We start from the raw sequence: 21,152 nt of genomic DNA, 5'->3' as shown, positions 1-21,152 counted from the left end.
GCTACAGAGCTATGTTGCATCAATAGTTGTTTTTTAGACATAGTCCCACCTCCCTGCTGTCAGTCTGAGATGCAGGTGAAGGAGAGTCCTCGCTGTCAGGCCACTGAGAGCTGTATGACCAACAGCTGATTCTGGCTGATTCTGTGAGGGTGGGACTTCCTCCTCCCTGCTGTCAGTCTCCACAGTGGTGATGAGGAAGCACTTCCCCTATGCCACTTCAGAGGGCACCTCTCTCAGCGGTGGCAGCCACAGAGATCCAAGTGCCCCATGTGCTCCCCTGCTGCTGCCTCTGCTGAGGGCACCTATGAGGAAGTGTTCTTCCTCATTGTCTCTGTGGAGACTGACAGCAGGGAGGAGGAAGTCCTTCTTCTCCCTGCGCTAGGACAACCGCTGAGAGAGGCACCCTCCACAGTGGCAGGGGGGGAGCGCCCTGGCAACTAAAGCAAGCCCAGCACCTCGCATGCTCCAGGCACCTCTGGGCCTCTCTCAGTGGCAGAAGCATAGGGAGAGAGAGTGCATGGGGCCGCTGCCCCCATCTTTGTGGCTATGGGTGCTGCCATTTTTATCACAGAGTGACGGTCAATTAGCATATAATGCTTTTATTAGTATAGATAAACTTTCTTAATTAGATCTGCTTTCTGATTTAGATAAACATTTTCCAGCCCAGTGAAGCAACCCAACTTCTTTTCAGGTAATTGTCAGCAACACAGCAGTAACTATCAACATGCACCAGATTATTATTATTGTAGATCATGCAGGGAGAACAAGGGTAAATATTTAACTGCAGCAATGTTTGACTATATTCTGAGCATTGTGAAAACCTGAAGTCATTTTCAAGGTCTGCTATTTCTTTCTTCTTTTCAGTAGGGTCAAGTTTCTAAGCTTCCTAAATCTCCATTTTCTGGCTAATGAAAAAAAAAAAAAATAAGATTCCACTGAGTCTCCTATCTAACTACTCCAGGACTTCTGTGAGGATCAAATGAGATGATGCATGGGAAAATGCTTCACAGACATTAGGTTAAAGTGTACAATGTTTGCACTTGGCTGTAAAGCAAGATGTGTTCCTGGGCTGAAGAAATTCCAAGGAGACTAGTTGCTAGGGTGGGGAAGCCAGACATTGCTACAAGACATCATTACCCAATGCCAACAATGACATTTTCTGGGCTGGGCTGGGCTGTGGTCCGAATTTTGCACCATGGGGTCTCAGCTGTGTCGGCTGTGATTTGGTGGGATGTTGCTCTTGGGTAGTGGCGAGCCTGACTCCCACTTGGGAAAAGCTGAGTATTGCTTTTTTCTGGGGTGCCATTTCTCTGTAAATGGCCATTGCATGTGACAGCAGTTCCTGCATTGAGTATCTGTTCCCTGGTGGTCAGTACGCAGCATAATGACTGGTCAGACAGTCAGACACTTAGCATATTAGCCTTTTATAAATATATAGATAGATTTGTTGTTCCTTTTGAAAAAAAAAATAGATAAAGATACAAATTATCTGGACACCTGAAAAATATTAAGTACTAAACTAATGTTAGCTTATAAATTCCAGAGCTTCAAGAAACACAAACCTGACAAATGGAAAAAACGACAATATTTAGTTAACTGAAAAAAAGATAGGTGGCACATCTTAAAGCCTCAAGTGTGAACCCATTATACTTTATTTCTCTACTTTATGCTTCTTTATTTACATTTTGTGAAAGTTATTCACTTTTCTGTTACAAACCATTTCACTAATGGCATTTCCCCCTGCTTAGAGGCAGAACTCTTGCATCTATAACTTCTAGCATCAGTATTTGCCCATGAGTAATCATAAGCATGAATAAGTGTCAGAGAATATTCTCTCCCAGTTACTCTCATTATGCTGCACAAGCAGAGGCACCTTATTTTTTCCATCCTTTGTTTTTTGAACTTAACATGTTTTCCATAATATAAAAAATGAACCATGTAAAGAGTGTAGGCAAATTGAAAAACTACAAATATGCTTGTGCAGCACTATACATATACTTTTAATGACTGAAGTTGGAACAAAATAGCATTTTAATAGATACAGTTAAACATAAACCACTCAGACAAAATAATTACATATACTTTTTCAATGTACTAAATAAGAGGATAAATTACCAGTATAAAATCAGAAAACAAATATGATTTTCTGTTTCAATGACCAATTTAATATTCTAGTTTCAGGCAAACACAGGAATTAAATTTTTTTAAACAATATTAAGTTTTTGGTAGGTGTTAGAAGGCAGAAATATCATTAAAATTATGACATTTTTCAGGTTGACCTATATATTATTTATTTTTCAACAACAATGCTGCTAAAATTTTGTCAAAATCAGCCCACAAGAGATCACTGCAATATTTTCCATTTATTAATTTTAACCACAAGATTTTTAGTATTAACATAAACTTTAACCATTCCCAAAATTACATTACAAAATGTACCATCCTTGCATCAAATTTAAATAAGGAATGTAAGATTGATAATTTAAACTCTACAACTCAAATTCTATCCCTATGTTAGCTTTGAAAATTTGACCAGATTTTCATTATTTTTGGCATCTATTAAGTAATCATTATCAAAATTTGTTAGAAATAGATATGAATACAAATATTCAAAAAGACCTATCACTGCTCTTTTATCCTATTTGTTCTTATTTTTTTCACAGCAAAAGTAATTTACAAATTAAAACACATAGGTATATTTTATCCAAAAATATATCTCTCACAAACCATCAGAGTCTCCTTTCAGTCTAGCATTAAATTCATGTTTTAGGTTAAGCAACTATTTGTTACCAAAAGGAAACATGTATCTTGGTGAAGTAATACACTGCTATTATTGATTTATATTTTTGAACAACATAGTTAAAATTTTTTCACTTTTAACTCAGCATGTCATTGAAAATAAATTATTTTAAACAGAAAATGAGCTACAGAGAACAGGAGTTAAGTACAGAATGAATAAGTACAGAAGGATTCATAAGAGGAAAATGAGCAAACATGAAAGGCAAATTCTTCTACTTTAATATTTTGTCTGGATCTAGCTGGTCTTATTCCCCTCTAACATCAGAAGTGACTGAATCACATGCTTTACTTACTAATGTTTTTTCCTTAGGCTAGATACCCATATCGCAATGTCTAAGACAAAAAAAACACACACGTTTATAGAAGAAGAAATGCGGGACACACGGAAAGCTAATGTATTGGTTCATTATTGACTTTGCCATCACTGTGCATTTGAATAATTCTCACTACTGCTGGATCCTGTTAAGGAGCATTAGGAAAAGTCTCTCAGAACCATGCATCCCAAGGACAAGGAAAGGAAACATTTATTTGTCACTCTTTCCCTTCATGGAATAAAAGACTGCTCCATGGGATATCAACTCTCTAATATAATACTTGCAAATTGTAAACGTGTGACAGACATAAGATTTCTACAAGTCCTCATGTCAAAGCATCAGAGACAAACTAGGGAAAAAAGCACAATATGTGTGAGGCATGATAAACTCTCAGGTATTTTCCACTCAAAATTAGTACCACAGCTTTTCTAGTATATTAAATGAAGCCAAGATGATTTGAAGTGCTTTAAAAGGCATTTTATACAATTATAGACACTAGTATGTTTATATTTGTCATTAACTCCAATCTATCTTATAGTTCCCTCTAGCCAGATTTAAAGTGTATGAAGTTTCATAAAAGACAAATATTACGTCTAATTATATTCCCTGCTTCTTCATCTCACCCCAAGTCCTTAAATGATATTCATAGTTTTACTCCCATCCATCTCTACCATGCATTCTAAATTTCTTGATCCCTCATTTTTCATATCAACTGGTCAAGTGTTTTTGTCTGGTAATTGAACTGATAATATCATCTCCCAAGCATTCCCTCAATTGCCTTGCCTTTTGGGGCTACAGGTGCTGCAAGTGTAGGTCAATAAAAGTTAGGATGAATGGGGCCCATCTTACTTCCACTTCATTCTTCCCAGATGAGTGTGATTTTAGGATGTAACACAACGTGCAGTCATTAGTCCATCCTTTATGCCACATCATGGAAGATAAAACTCCAACCCTCAGTGGTAGACCCTTAGCTGAAAATTTATAAGAAACAATCTATTGTTCCACCAGGTTAGATGTTTGAGTGACAAGATATGGGAAGACTAGTGGGTCACATAGTCTTATTCATATTCTAGACCACACATGTCAAACACAAGGCCCGTGGGCCAAATCCGGCCCGCCAGGCCTTGCAATGTGGCCCGCATCGCGCTGTCATCACTGCACTCCGCTGCGTTTCCATCACAATGACGCGCGGTGACATAGGAGGCTTGTGATCTCACTGGCCACCTCGCTGGCCGCCCTACTTGCTATCTATTACGAATGCGCATAGATAACAGAGATTCAGGAGGCGTGACCTATAGTCCAGCATCCAATGTGGTTGTGCGGGTGGCAGAGCAGAGGAGAGAATGAGTGTGCGGGCATAAAAAATACACAGCAGAAGCTGCCAGTTCCTGGCATAAAGTGCAGGCATAAAAATCGCAACAGAATCTGCTATCTGTACCCAGCCAGGCATTTATTGACTGACTTTTCTTTTCTCCACTCCATCTGCCAAATCAAGTTATCCCTGTGCAGTTTTCAACTTTTTCCTTCTAACACAGATTTCCAATAAACTACATCTTTTACTGCCAATATTGATCCCAAAATGTCCAGGAAAAGAAAAGTTGACGGTGAAGGCAGACAATTTAATGACAAATGGGAAAATGAATACATGTTTGTGCTTAGGGAGGGCAAACCAGTGTGTATATTGTGTTATGAGACAGTGTCGGTGATGAAAGAGTACAATATACGTCTTCATTTTGACACCAAACATAATGTTAAGTGTGGCAAATATACTTTGGAAGAAAAACATAAAATTGTTAAAGAACTAAAAGGCAAACTACAATCACAGCAGCAAATGTTTACAAAGGCTACAGCGAAAAATGATGCTGCAGTGAAAGCAGGCTTTATAGTGGCTGAAGAAATTGCCCGTACTTCAAGGTGTTTTTCAGAGGGTGCCTTTTTGAAGCAATGCATGCTAAAAGTGTGTGAGCAAGTATGCCCAGATCAGATACAGAGTTTTCAAAATGTCAGTTTGTCAAGAAACACCATTGCAGATAGAGTTCAAGAACTCTCAGGAAATCTATCATCACAGCTGGCCGAACAGGCATGCAGTTATCTCGCTTTTTCACTTGCTATCGATGAAAGCACAGACAACACTGATACAGCGCAGCTGTCCATCTTTATACGTGCTACGAAGACCGACCTCTCTGTCACTGAGGAACTTTTGGATGTAGCTGCCATGCATGGGACGACGACTGGTAGAGATATATTTGAGGCTGTGGAGAAATCTATAAATAATTTTAAATTACCCTGGGAAAAGTTGGTGGGGCTAACTACCGATGGCGCACCTTCAATGTGCAGAGAAAAGAAAGGCTTGGTTGGACTAATGAAGGAAAGAATGCAAAAAAGTCACTGCCACACACCCTTGATTACTTATCATTGCATTATCCACCAAGAGGCTATGTGTGGAAAAGTTCTGGACATGAATGACATAATGACCACAGTCATTAAAGCTATTAACTTTATACGGGCACGTGGCCTGAATCATCGCCAGTTCCAGCAGTTTTTACAGGAGGTGGGTGCAGAGCATGGAGACGTGCCATACCACACAGAAGTAAGATGGCTGAGCAAGAGCGCAGTCCTCAAAAGAGTTTTTGAGCTCAGAGAACAAATTGCTCTTTTCATGGAAAGTAAAGGAAAGCCCTTGCCTGAACTGTCGGATCCTGCCTGGCTATGTGATTTTGCTATGATGTGTGACATATGCGAGCATCTCGCCCAACTGAATCTGAAGCTGCAGGGACGCAAACAAGTCATCACGAAGATGTCTGACATGACACAGCATTCCAGCATAAACTTCAACTATGGAAGTCCCAACTGGAACAGGACAATCTTGCCCACTTTCCCGTTTGTTTGAGTATCTCAACCACTATTTCTGGTACTTTTCCTTGCAGTCGGCTGGCTACCAAAGTTAGCCGTTTACTAAGTGAATTTGAGCAGCGCTTCTCTGACTTTAGAACACAGCACTCAGGCTTTGACATCTTTGCCAATCCTTTTACAGTTGATGTCAACAATGTGCCCCATCACCTTCAGATGGAGATAATCGAACTTCAGTCTGACAGTGGCCTGAAATCAAGGTTTCAGGATGTTGAAATTGAGGACTTCTACCCTATACTGCCCCCTGACTCAATGCCAAAGCTCCGACTTCATGCTGCCCGTATTCTGTCCATGTTCGGGAGCACCTATCTTTGTGATCAGATGTTTTCAATAATGAATCTGAACAAAAACAAGCACAGATCACGCATTACCGATGACAACCTCCATGCTGTTTTGCGGGTTGCTACAGCCCAAGAAATAAAACCGAACATTGACTCATTGATCCGGGGAAAACGGTGTCAGACATCTAGCCAGAAAACAAAACAATGAGCATTTTAGGTACATTACAATATTACTGTTTTGCTTGATACCAATATTACTGTTTTGCTTGATAGCATGTGAGTTGGTTAACAGCACTGTTAAGGAAAGGATTGTTCCACTCATTTTAAATTCACATTTCTAGTTAACATTGTCAGTTTATGACTGTTCAGTAAACCATTCGGCCTGTGATTTAGGCTGGATTTTAGATTTTGGCCCCTTCTCTGATTGAGTTCGACACCCCTATTCTAGACTCTGTTTTAAAATAAGTGATGTTTATTATAAAGTTAGATGAAATCCTTGCTCTAAAAATATTAACTAAGCCATAAATTGGGTATTTTCCCATGTGAATATATTAGGGAGGGTTTGATAGCAAAGAATAGGAGTTTGGCAATTCATCTAAGGAATATTTACATTTTTCAAGCTTTTACATCAGTGGTTTGATGCAGCAATTGTTATTCTTATTGTTTTTTCTTTCAGAATAAAATTAGATAAATTAAAATCATTAAGGAGTATACTCTTTTGATTTCATGATAATTTTGTCATAATTATGGGCTAATCGAAAGTATTATTAAACTAGTTACTTAAATTTTACTACCCATAGGTTTGTCATTCACCTGGGCTTAGTCAAGACATCAGGTGCTTACATTTCATTTATTAGAAATGGATGTTATTCACTCTTCCAGGCTGTACCTTCAGCAGTAAGCTTTGGGATAAGGTTTATGAATTGCATTATAATCGCAATAAAATGTTTCTCCAGTACACTTTATTAAGAATATTATAATTCTTAGGCTAAAAATGTTACTCATCCCACCACCCCTTTCCTCCCACAAATAAATATTTGCATATTTGAAGAAAAATATAACTTCTATAAAAAAATATGGGCTATATATTCATAAATAGACTGAACGGCAGAATAACAGGTGTTTGGAAGTCAGTCATAAGTGAAGTTAGCAAGGTCAATGCAGATAAATATGGACCATTAAATAGCAACCAATTAGAAAAGCAAATATGTGGGCAGCATGATTAGTCAGCATTCATGGCAGATAAGAGTCAGCTGTCAGATTGGCCAGTAAAAAGCAGGGCAAGCGTAGATGTAATCAGGAAGATAAAAATAGAAAGATGCTGCAGTATGAGACAAATAGGCACCAGGGTTGGCTATGCTGTTGAGTAGTGGGACGGAAATGTCTGAAGGAGTTGAAGTAACATATGAAAGACAGATGGGCATGTTAATATCAAGGAGACATGATTCCATGAGGCACTTTTCTGCTTCCTGACTCTTGTTTATGGTCTTAAGACTGTTAGTATATGACTAGTGGCAATATAATCCACATGGAAAGGACTAAGTGAAGTTTGAAAGTCATATTTAAATTTCACCTGCCTCAGCTAAAGTTTGATTTAGTCATTAAAATATGTATTTGTTAAATAAGATTTATTCTCTTTGATAATTATGTGGTCAATATAATCAATAGTAATTTTGGCTCTTTAATATTTTAATTACTTAAGCAAAAATTCCAAAAAATAGATTACATTTTATATGTTTCCATACTTAATATAATAGATCAATTTCTTTGCTCAGTTCTTCTCTTCTTTCTCCTAGGCACACAACAAGATTACATCTACACAATGGAATACTATGCTGCCATAAAAAAGAAGGAATTCTCATCATTTGCAGCAACCTGGATGGAATTGGAGAACATCATGCTAAGTGAAATAAGCCAATCAATGAAAGAGAAACACCACATGACCTCACTCATTTATGGATAATAAAGAACATTATAAACTGATGAACCAAAAGATGGATATAGAGACAGTAAAGCAACAAGCAGACTGTCAAATTACAACGGGGAGGGAAAGGAGATTTGGGGGAGATAATAGATCAACCGAAGGACTTGTATACATGCATATAAGTACAACCAATGGACATAAAACTCTGGGGAGGGAGGGTATGTAGGGGAGAGAGGGGGGCAAAAAAATCAATAAAACATATTTAAAAAAAAAACATAGCTTAGTTCTCTTTCAATTTGCTATGTCCAGGTTACTGAGCTCTAGGCAATCAATTTTTAGTAAAATTTATGTGTTTTTTTCCAGATCAAGGCTTTTATAAGTGGCTATGTTTCCTCCAAAACCTTTTACTTCTTCTCCCAGCAAGATACAGATAACAACAATAAGACTCTAAATTTACACTCTCCAATACAATAGTCACTAACTACACATGACAATTTATATTTTAATTAGAGGTCCAGTGTATGAATTTGTGCCAGGGTGAGGTCGCTTGGCCTGGCCTGTGATTGGGGTCTTGGGGAACCAACTGGCCATCAATGAGGAGGGGCCAAGGGATATTGGCTGTGAGAGCACACTGACCAGCAGAGGGCAGCTCCTGCATTGAGCATCTGCCTCCTGGTGGTCAGTGCACATCATAGTGACTGATTGACCAGTTGTTCCAGTTGTTTGGTTGTAATGGTCGCTTAGGCTTTTTATATATATATTAATTAAAATTAAATACAATTATAATTCAGTTCTTCAACCACTTTAGCCACATTACATGTGCTCAAAGGTCACATAACACTCCTATCATAAAATGCATCTATCATTACAGAAAGTTCTATAATATAGTGTTGCCCTGACAACAGTGAAGCAAAAGTACAAAAATAAAGTAAGTCACCGAGCCACCACAAGGAAAACTACACAAAAATCAGCACCATCTACTGTTACGATTATGTGAGTGAAAAATGAAACTCGCACTGTGTTCGAAGGATTCTGTAGTTTGGGTCTATAGTGTTACAGCTTCTAATTACCTTAGCTAATGTGATCCGTATGATATATACCCAGAAAATGTAGTTCCAGTTAACCAAAAAGATAGTACATTACCAATCAAGCATTAGCATCAAGTAAGCAGCACAGTATTTCATTTTTATAGCAGATAACATTTAATACTCTGGTAATGTTTAGTGTAAATCTTGTATAACCAAGTGAAATTCCATCATCTATGTGAGGCATATGTCAAGTTAAATCAAGCAATTCAGAGTTTGAGTACATGTGGAAAACAAGGTTATTTTATAGCCAACCCCATTCCCATTACACAGTACAAGAAATTCTCATAACTAACTGTGGGAAGCAGCTGTTTTATTTAGAGCTGATCTATTCAAGGACAGAGAGAAATTGAGGCTTTGTAATTTTCTCAAGACGGCAAGCAACAGCACATTTACACTCACAAATATGGAAAGGTTAAGGAAAGAATATATAAACATTCACTTAGAATAATAACATTAAACTGATGAAAGGACTTTGAAAAGGTTCTTGATTGTTTATTAGGAAATCTCTATGACCTTTATCAAGGGAGCACATTTTATGTTAAGAGTCTTTATCCTTCATATTGAAAGCTGATTATATCAAGTAAAATTACAAAGAGACAAAGACCCCTTATCTTATTTTTATTTCTACAAAAAAAAAATGGTGCCTAGAAAAAGTTAAGAATGTTGTGAGTTAGAAAGTACATTTTTACTCCTGCACTGAAATTAAAAATTCAATTGAAGTATAAATATTCATAGTATGAAAAGTGACAGTTTCCATTCAGAGTTTTTTGTGTTTGTTTTTTTTTTCCTTCCCAGAGATTACTGCAAGAAAAGTAATAAAAAATATGAAGAGACTTTCATGTGATCTTATAAAATAGAAAAACATAATTACTGTTTAATTGCTAAGCAGTTATATGCAAAAGAGTGCATTACCCTATGAGCCTTTTACTTTGGGCTAGAAGGTGCATTTGTAATAGCTGCTTAATCTTAACCTCAGGATTTTACAGCTCATGAACTTTTCTATTGGCATTAATGATCAGGCTGGACAAGGTAAAACACAGATCAACACAAACATCTTGTTTTTTGTTTTGTGTTTTTTTATAAAATTAATAAGGAGCATTCTTTGAATGATTGCCTTAATGGTGATTCTTAATTGATTGAGAGATTAAAAAAAAAGTTTTTCTGGTGTGAGAAATTTCCATATCTAGTCATCCCCAAATTTCATTATTTTTTCCTCATTATCATTCCTTATGCAATGAGTGCTGAATATGGTAATAGATTGTCAATTAGAAATTAGAAACCTTGGGAAAGAATCCAGTTGATTAACAAAGTAATAAACCATTTCTTAAAACAGATAATATTTCAATTAATTATAACTCATGATGCTACACTTATTGAAAGTGAGAAATAAAATTTTCTGAGAATAACACATACACTAATATATTACTTTTCTTTCTTAGGATGGAGCTATTTCTATAATGTGCAGTCACTTTGACCCCATCCTAATTTTATATATGTATGAATAAATATGAGATGCATAATATTGAATTGGCAGTTTATTTAATAAGTAGAAGCCCAATGCACAAAACTCATGCAAGAGTAAGCATTCCCAGCCATGGCGGCTTCCTGGATCCCATGGCTGCAGCCCTGGCTCCATCCAGAAGAACGTCCGGTCTATTATAGTTAGCATATTATACTTTTATTATTATAGATGACCTCAGGGCCAAGTAAACCGAACTGCTTGACAAAATCAATGAGTACCAGTAATTGAGCAGCTTTTGCCCTTCCTGGGTCATATACAATATCTTTCCAGATCATGTGCCTGACAATGTGATTATATTTTTACTATGAATGCTGAAGGAACATAATTTTGATGGCAGCTGTAAGCATGTGCAAACACTAAATGATCCATGTCACACAACTTTACTTTTAAATAGAATTCTTTCTTTCCTCTAGTCATAAAGGTGCAGTAATACTAAATGATTCATGACACCTAGTATCTTAGTCAGGTTGGGCTACTATCAAAATTACCATCTATACTAATAAAAGGGAAATATACTAATTAGACTAGGAGGCCTTCCAGGAGACCTTCCAGATGTTCTTCCAGACAAAGCCATGGTGGTAAGGCCAAGGCAGAGGAGGTTAGGGGTGATCAGACCAGTAGAGGAGGGCAGTTGGGGGCGATAAGGCTGGTGGGGGTGGGGGCAGTTGGTGGTGAACAGATTGGCAGGCAGAGTGGTTAGGGGCAATCAGGAAGGAAGGCAGGTGAGCGGTTAGGAGCCAGTGGTCTCAGATTGGAGGAGTCCTAGATTGAAGAGGGTACAGTCTGGGCTGAGGGACACTCTCCCCTCCCCCGCCCCGCCCCACCCCATGCACAAATTTTGTGTACCCAGCCGCTAGTAGCTTATGAATAAGACATTTGTATCTCAAACTTATTTTTTTAATATATTTTATTGATTTTTTTACAGAGAGGAAGAGAGAGGGATAGAGATTAGAAGCATCGATGAGAGAGAATCATGGATCAGCTGCATCTTACACATCCCCTACTGGAGATGTGCTTGCAACCAAAGTACATGCCTTTGACTGGAATTGAACCTGGAATATTTCAGTCCACAGGCCGACTCTCTATCCACTGAGCTAAACTGGTTTTGGCTATCTCAAACTTCTTGAGGCTAGATGTTCAAGATTACGGTGCTTCCACAGTCAGGTTCTGGTGAGAACCCTCTTTCAAGTTGCAGACTTCCCCTCCTCTTTGTATGTCACATGGCAGAAAGATGGCTAGAGGATTCTCTGAGCTCTCTTTTATAAGGACACTAATCCCATTCATGAGAGGTCAACACATACGATTTAATCACCTGCCCAAGGCTCCACCTCCTAACATTGGGAGTTAGGATTTCAACACCCTGCTCTGCATGTGGTCAGAGCGTGACAAAAGGCCATGTCCTGCCACTCTGCCTCCTGAAATCCCATTGCCCTTTCACAATGAGCATGTTAGACAGATGATGACTATCAGAGGTTCATGAGAAAATATATGAAGATCTGAAAATGTGTATAGAAACAAAGTGGAGTACAATTCAATGTTTGGCCATTTTGTGCTGATTTCAGAAATAATAAGTGCTTATGTTTGATGGAAAAAATATTGCCATGATCTTGTCCTAAGAGTAGACCAGAATTTGAGCTGTCCTATTATTTTTATTTGATGGTTTAATATTAAAACCTTTAGCCAAAACTAACTCTCTGACCATCTCTCTTCCTCTCTGTAAAAAATCAATAAAATATATTTAAGAAAACCTTTAAAGAATCAAATAAACCAGCTACCAGGGAATAATAGACCTCCCCAATTGGTGACATCAGAATCTGTGATTGGCATTATTTAATCAAAGTAAGGACCAGATTCCTCATGGAAGACACAGAATTTTCTCAATCAGCCTGTCATTATCTGATGGCATAGGCATCATTTAGCTATTGATATTTGAGGGAGGGGGGAATTAATGTTTGTACTTGAGATTTCTGGTTCATTTAGGGAAAATAAATCAATACACTTAATTAGATCTTCATTTTGATATTTGGGGGAGGATTAATGTTTGTACTTGAGATTGCTGGTTCTTTTAGGAAAAATAAAGCAATTCACTTCATTAGTTCTGCATTTTCCATCTTCCCCAAAAGGTGAAAAGTGCTTAATTAAGACTTTCAGTATGGCATTCTCACGACTCAACCATGTGTGTCTGCTGTTATTTTACTGGGTATTGCATTGGCCACCTAACCAGATTTAAACTTAAAATTACCTTTAATAAAGAAGAGTTTGATTATTTACTCTATAACTTTGGGGTTCATCTTTAAGTATCTCTCTTAATACCAGATAATCCCATCATGCAACTTTATCAATCCTTCATGCCTAATTGGTGGCCTAATTTCATTTTTTTTTGCATGCATCTGTCCAATATTCTAAACACCACTTATGGAATAGACTAACTTCCCCATTGTATTTTTTTTTTTTTTTTTGGCCTCCTTTACTCACAGGTGTGAGAATGGCTATTATCAGTTTTGAGTTACCTAAAAAAACACCCTACATAATAAAGAGCCAATATGCAAATGGTCGTCAGGCCCACACACCTTTACACAGTCACACCTGATCCACTCAGACATTCAACACTGGGGAGAGAGGAATGGGACCAGCCAGGCTGCAGCCCATGAGAGGGACCAGCCGCCTGCACCTATGGCCCAGGACAGAAGCCGCACATCCCTTGGTCCCGGGCTCCCGTGGCTGAGGCTGGGGCCCAGGAGGATAAGCCACCTGTCCCATGACTCCGCAGTCCAGGGCACCAGTGGCTGCACCTGCGGTCCAGGAGAGGGACAAGCCACCTGCTTCGTAGTCCCAGGCATCTGTGGCTGCAGCCCGGGTGAAGCTGGCCCAGGTCCTGGGTGCCTGGGACCAGCAAGAAGAGGGAATTCTGTGTCCTGGGTGCAGGATGAGGCAGAGGTGGTTAGGGCTGATCAGGCAGGCAGGCGAGCAGTTAGGAGCCAGTGGTCTCAAATTGCAAGAGGCAGTCAGACATCCCCCTAGGGGTCCCGGATTGGAGAGGATGCAGGCCAGGCTGAGGGCTTCACTCCTCCTCCATAAATTTCATGCACTGGGCCTCTAGTGACTATATAAATAAATTTAGGGGAGAAAAAACATTTGACAAAATGCAGCAAACTTTCATGATAAAAACTCTCAGCATATTAAAAATATAGAAAAGCTTTCATCATTAATTTCTTTAAATCTATGAAAAGCCTGCAATGAACATTATACTTAATAGTGAGAAACTATATCCTTTCTCCTAATACAGGGAATGAAGCAGGGATATCTCCTTTAATCTCTTCTATTCAGTATTGTACTAGGAGTTTATCTGATGTATAAAACAAGGGTAAAAAAAAGATTACAGATTAAAAATCAGTTAATACAATTGTCTGTTCATAGATGAGATAAATATCATGAAAAAAATTCCAAATAATTGAGAAAAAATCCTCTTGAACTTATAAGCAATTGTCACAATGTTGCTTATAATGTTATAATAATTATATAAATAATTATCTATTTAAATTTAAAATTAAAAAGCACAATAACATGTATATTAGTATCAAGTTTCTCTTTTGTACGACACAAAATCAAACCACTGCTCCTTTGTGTGTAAAATTAAAGAGAGGTTTCTGGCTTACATGGACACCAAAGGAAGGGACTATCACTACTTGTTCCCGTGAGAGGTGTAGAAAATGTAACTAAGACCTTGTCTATACAAAAAGAAATTGTCAGCCAGTGTGAAATGGAATTGCCATGGCCTAGAGCAAAGAATATCCTTACATGATATTATTCTACAATATCATTATAATTTCCCCCAGATTTGTGTTATCCTATTACGTATAATTGTACCTCACACCTTTGGGAATAATAATAAAAAAAATCATCTTTTTGGTGATTGGAGACAAAGGTAACACATTTCTTGATAATTTAGAATTACAAAAGCATAATGAACAATTATCCCAAACAAACTTACAAACCAATTCTTTGAATGACTGGCAGCAATTTAAAAATGACATGAAAGGATTTACCCTATTATGGTGCAGAGGGCCACCTGGAAAGGCACCTGAGCATTCTTTATTGTCCTATCTTGCCCTTTTGGCCAAGAGGGGCCCCCTTCTCATGGTCCAGTTGCCCACAGTTATTGCCTGAGCTTTCAGTTTATGTTGAGGTTGAAGCATCATGGTAGCTGGTACCATGGATCTGTCTATTGCCCACCCAGTGGGGTGAGCTGGACCATCCCTGGAGAAGAAACCTGGGTTCCCCAAGATATGTGATCAATGCCAGGACCTCGCCAGCAGGCGAGGGGATCCCAAGTTGGTGCTGAGTGTGGAGGCCATAGGGGCATAGGCTTCCAAGGAGACAGAACTGAACCTCACATCACCCTGCTTGGCCCCAGAGGATGGCTGATTAGCCAGAGATGGGTAAGATTCCACAGGTAAGGAACAGCCTAAGACAGACACAGTCACAGAGGGGCCATCAGGAGAGAACTTGGGATCAACAAATGTGGGGCACAGACCCGCATCCCCAACTTTGTAGGGACCTGAACCTTCACCCCTTCTGAGGGCGGTCTCCTGACCCAAGGCTGATTCGCTTCCCATGCTCAGCTCAAATTGGGACCCAGGAAACAAACAGAGACTTGGCCAACAGCAGATGCCCTCTCACTACAAGACTTGCTTGAGATGTCTTATAGCCAAGGTGTGGGAAAGTGAGTTTTTTATATCCAAATCCAGCCTAAAACCAAGAATGCTCAGGGCCTACTCAAGAATCCTTTCCACCAATATACACAGGGTAAAATAAGATTGTTGTTAGAGTGTTGAGTTTGACAGTAGAATAGTAATCAAGTTTTCAGGGTAATTTAAACTGGCTAATTAAAACAAATGAATATTCTAGAAAAACTAAATGTACAGTACCAAAAGCTGTTCTTAAAGTGTTAACAAAAATTCTTATTGGCAATTCATCTCATAGTAAAATTGCATAACATGTAATGAACCTAAAGCAGTCATATTTTAGTGTAAAAATTAAAATGTAAAAGCTACGAAGACTACATTATAAAATTCCCAATGCCTCCTAATTTTTAAATTTAAAAAGGGGTGATAGTAGAAGAATATCATGTAAGGAAAAATATACTGAAAGTAAATTACATCTAGAAAATTTTTACTTTAGAGAATTAAGTTTCATTTGTAATGCTAACAGCAAGACACCCATGAAAAACACACATGGTGTCAAAATAAGCCAGAGGATAATCATTTGGGCAAAAAAATGAAAAAGGATCTCAAGACAAATTTATAGAAAATATTCCTTTACTAACTTTTTGTCAAGAAATATTTGTGTATTTTCAGAAAATAACTCCAAGACCATGTGTATTCTGGCAACAGAGAGGAATTGACAGAATTGCTCCAGCCATGAAGACAGAAGAGAAACAGTCCAGAGATGGAAGATGCTAATGACACCTTGCCATACTAGCAGACAGCTGTGCATCACTGCAGGTTGCCCAGGACCAAACCAGAGATAGTCGAACCTGCATCACTGCTATTTATCCACCATCCAGAACTGAAATATCATTGCTGACATGTACACACAAGGAAATGTTCAATATTGAAATTGAGACTCAAAAGAGCTGGGCCCTGAAAGAAACTCACTACAGACTGATTCATTTGCCTCTCAGCAAATAACCATTATGGCTTGTCTCATTTTCAGTTCTTATAAGTGTATTTCTAGTATTACATGATCTCACTCATTTAAGGGAAATAATGAACAACATAAGCTGAAGAACAAAAACAGATCCAGTGACAGGGAAGCATTGATCAGACTGTTAAACCTCAGAGGGAAAGCAAGAGAGGATGGAGGAAAGGGGGAGAGATCAAGCAAAGGACTTGTATGCATGCATATAAGCCTAACCAGTGGTCAGAGACAAAAGGGGGGTGTGAGCATATGTGCGGAGGGGTTTGGGATAGGAATAGGGGGATAGGGACAATTATGTGATACCATAAGCAATGAAGAAATTTAAAAAAAAAGTAAAGAAAGAAAATGGAGATAAAAAGTAAAATATTTAGGCATAATTATAACAAAATACATATAGAATCTACATAAAAAATATAAAATTATGATGAAAAATTTTTAAGAGTTATAAATAAACACAGAGCCATTCCATGTTAATAGTTAGGAAGACTAAATTTTTTTTTGAAATATATATTTTATTGATTTTTCACAGAGAGGAAGAGAGAGGGATAGAGAGTTAGAAACATCGATGAGAGAGAATCATCGATCAGCTGCCTCCTGCACACCCCCCACTGGGGATGTGCCCGCAACCAAGGTACATGCCCTTGACCGGAATCGAACCCGGGAACTTTCAGTCCACAGGCCGACGCTCTATCCACTGAGCCAAACAGGTCCCGGCAGGAAGACTAAATTTTTAAGATGTCACTTCTTCCCAAATTCATCTATATACAATCTTAAATTCCCAAGTTGTTATGGTATCTCAGGAAACTGATTCTACAGTTTATATCCAAAGGCAAAAGACCCAAATAGCCATAAAGCACTGAAAAACAGTAAATTTGGAAGACTGACTATACCAATTACAAAGCTCCATGTAAAAGTACAGTGAACAAAATAGCATGATATTGATTAAGTATAAGTATGTTTTACAATATATAAGAGTCAAAACATGTTGTACTCTTTAAACTTCTATAATATTGTATATCTATATCTCAATACAACTGCCCCCCCCCCAAAAAAAAAAGGTCAATGAAATGGAATAGAGATCCCAAAAATATACCCATACAAATACAATCAAGTAATATTTTATAAGGAACAAAGACAACTCAGAAGGGGGAAAGTAGTCTTAAATGGTACTGAAAAAGATCTAAATTCCCAAATACCTCAAAACATTAGGCTAAGAATAGGCCTTATATCTATTGGGGAAAATCATCAAGAAGACCACCAGCTTACCTGCAAGCTGGAACAGGCAACTGGATTCTTCCCAATCACTCCACTGTGCTTAGAACATGTGTTCCATTTGCCTTCCCCATGGCAGAAGCTGCCAAGGACAGAGTCATGATATAATAATGTGGTGATGAGTCCATCTGTACTGGCTATGTGACTGAAACCAATTGAAGCTTCTATAGAAATTTTTAAGATTTAGTGTGAAATAAGGTGAGTATGAAAAACTCTTTGTCTTGAAGCCACCCAAGACAACCCTCATAAGTAAATGATCTTGCTTACTGAGCCTGCTACCTACCAATCTTGAGAGTCTGCCTTTTTATTTGGTGTCTCCTGGCATGCTATATAGGGGGCTGGGCCAGTTTCAGGTTTTACCAAGGAAGCTCTTGAGGAGGCTGCAACCCAGTAACAACTTTTCCCAATATTAATTCAAAATGGACCACAGACCTATGTATAATATGCAAAGATATTGAACTTCTAGAAAATAACATGGGAGTTAATATAGGTGTCCTTGGATTTGATTAATAATTTTAAGACACAACACCAAAGGGGGACCCATGTGAAATATAAATCAACAAATTAGACTTTATTAAAATTAAGTATGCATTCTGCAAAGGACACTTTTAAGAAAGTGAAAAGACAAGCTAAAAATTGGCAGAAAATATTTGCAAATCATATATCTAATAAAGGACTTTTATGTAAAGTATATGATGAACTGGTTAAATGCAACAATTTTAAAAAACAACAAAAAGATTCAAATAGCTGCTTCACCAAAGAAGACATTTAAATATCCAATAATCATATGAAAAGATGTTGAACATCATAGATTGTTAGTGAAATGCAAATTAAAATAACAACAAGCTACCAATATATACTCATCAGAATGGGAGAAAAAAACAGGTGACAATACCAAATGCTGGTGAGGATTAGGAGCAACAGATTTCTTGCTAATGAAAATGCAAATGGCACAGCTACTTTGGAATATAGTTTGACAGTTTCTGAGCAAGCTAAACATTTTCATATAATACAATTTAGCAATCTGTCTCCTACATATTTACTGAAATGAGTTGTAAACCTGTATCTAAGAGACCTTGAACACAATATTTGTGTCTGCATTACTCATAATTGCAAAAAAGCAGAAGCAACTAAGATGGTCTTCAATAGGCAGATGAATAAACAAACATTGGTATCTGTATAATAGAACATTATTCCATGTTAAAAAGAAATTTTTTATCAAGCCACAAATAGACATGGAGAATTCTTAAATGTATATTTAGAAGTAAAAAAAAATACAGTCTATAAGTATTATTATTTCAACTACATGGTATTTTGGAAAAGGCAAAACTAAATAGACAGTAAAAATAATAATGGTTGATATGATTTCATGGTAGGGAAAAGGAATGATGAATATGTTGATTACAGGATATATTACAGTCATGAAATTATCTACACTAATAAAAAAAGTAAGATGCAAATTGATGGTACCTTCATGATGCCAACCAGCCAATCAGAAGTGAATATGCAAACAAACACAACAAAGATAGTGGGTTAATTTGCATATGCACATGACGAGCAGCTAAGAGTGGGTGGAATGCTCTGTCCCAGCTGCTCTGGGCCTCTAGACAGCGTGGGAAGGCAGAAAGGCGGCTCTGGGCCTGAACAAAGGTGGTGCCAGCAGCCCAGGGTAAGGAAGGCCTATTCTTGAATTAATCTTCATCCATCAGGCTTCTAGTCTTCACTAATAAGAGAGAAACATGTGAATTAACCATACCTCCACTACGCCCACAAGCCATGCCCACAAGCCAATCAGGAGTGAGTATGCAAATTAACCCAACCAAGATGGCTATGGCCATGGAGCAAGCAAGAGGCTTTGGTTTCCCCAGCGATAGAGGAAGCCAAGCTTCCTGGCCAGCCCTGGACTCTGCTCAAGACTACAAAGTTTCAATTATAGAAGATAAATAAATCCCAGATAGCAGGGACTCCACTTGGGTCACCAGGAGGCATAGCCAGCCTGCAAACCAACACAGGACCCTTGCCTAGGCCACCCCACACCCTAAGGGAACCCCCACCCTGATCCAGGACACCCTTCAGGGCAAACCAGCTGACCCCCATCTGTGCACCAGACCTCTATCCTATCTAATAAAAGAGTAATATCACTCCAACACACAAGATGGCTGCCTCTGTGTGGACACAAGATAGCTGCCATAAGATGGCCAGCAGGGGAGGGACCAGGCCTGCAAGGGAGGCCAGTTGGGAGCAATCAAGCCTGCAGGGGAGGACAGTTAGGAGTGACCAGGCAGGCAGGGGAGGGAAGTTGGGGGTAACTGGGCCTGCAGGGAAGGGGGATCTTGGCTTGCGGGGAAGGGGGACCCAGGGCAGTTGGGAGGGACCCAGGCCTTCAGGGAAGAACAGTTGGGGTGGACCAGGCCTTCAGAGGAGGGCAGTTAGGAGTAACCAGGCCTGCAGGGGAGAGTGGATATGGGCAATTGGGCTGGCAGGGGAGCAATTAGGAATCAATCAGGGGAGTGGTTATGGGATAATCAGGCTGGCAGGCAGAAGCAGTTAGGGGCAACAAAGGAAGGTAGGCAGGTAAGCAGTTAGGAACTAGCAGTCCTAGATTTTGAGAGGGATCCTAGGTTGGAGAGGGTGCAGACTTTGCTGAGGGTCACACCCCATGCACGAATTTCATGCAAGGTGCCTTTAGTTCTATATAATACTGTAATGATGGACATATTATATGAGGCATTTGTCAAAACCCATAGAATCATTCAATACCAAAGGTGAATCTTAATATAAACCATGGTTTTTAGTTAATAATAATATATCAAACTGGTTCTTTAATTATAGCAAATGTACCACACTAATTCAAGATGATAATTACAGGTTAATCTTTATGGAAAAAAGTGAGGAGGGCACAGAAAAATTCCAGGAAATTTTTTTTCTATAAATCTAAAACTGTTCAAGAATAAAATCTGTTAATTTAAAAAGTTTAGAAAATTTTAGATTAAATGTTTTATTCTCCCAGCATAATAAAGTCATCAGTTCTGTATGTGTGAAGTTGTCTTATGACATATTTTTCTGAAGTTACTTGATACTTAGCTTTTAAGCACTGTCAATATCTCATATTAATAACAATTAACACAATATCAGACAAACTAGTTGTTATTTTATTGGAAAGAATAATTGTATCATTAAAGTCTTCCCACTGAGGTTTCTCAACAGGATAAGTTATAGTATTATAACATTCAACAATTAGTGATAAACTTATGTCCAAACCAAAAAGATACTTCCTCAGAAACTCATCAATAATTTACTTAATTTTTTTTCAATCCAAATAGGCCATGCTGTATACTCATG

Source organism: Pipistrellus kuhlii, unplaced genomic scaffold (assembly GCF_014108245.1).
Source record: "Pipistrellus kuhlii isolate mPipKuh1 unplaced genomic scaffold, mPipKuh1.p scaffold_m20_p_1, whole genome shotgun sequence".
NCBI classification, from domain to species: domain Eukaryota; kingdom Metazoa; phylum Chordata; class Mammalia; order Chiroptera; family Vespertilionidae; genus Pipistrellus; species Pipistrellus kuhlii.
This window is presented reverse-complemented; position numbering follows the sequence as displayed.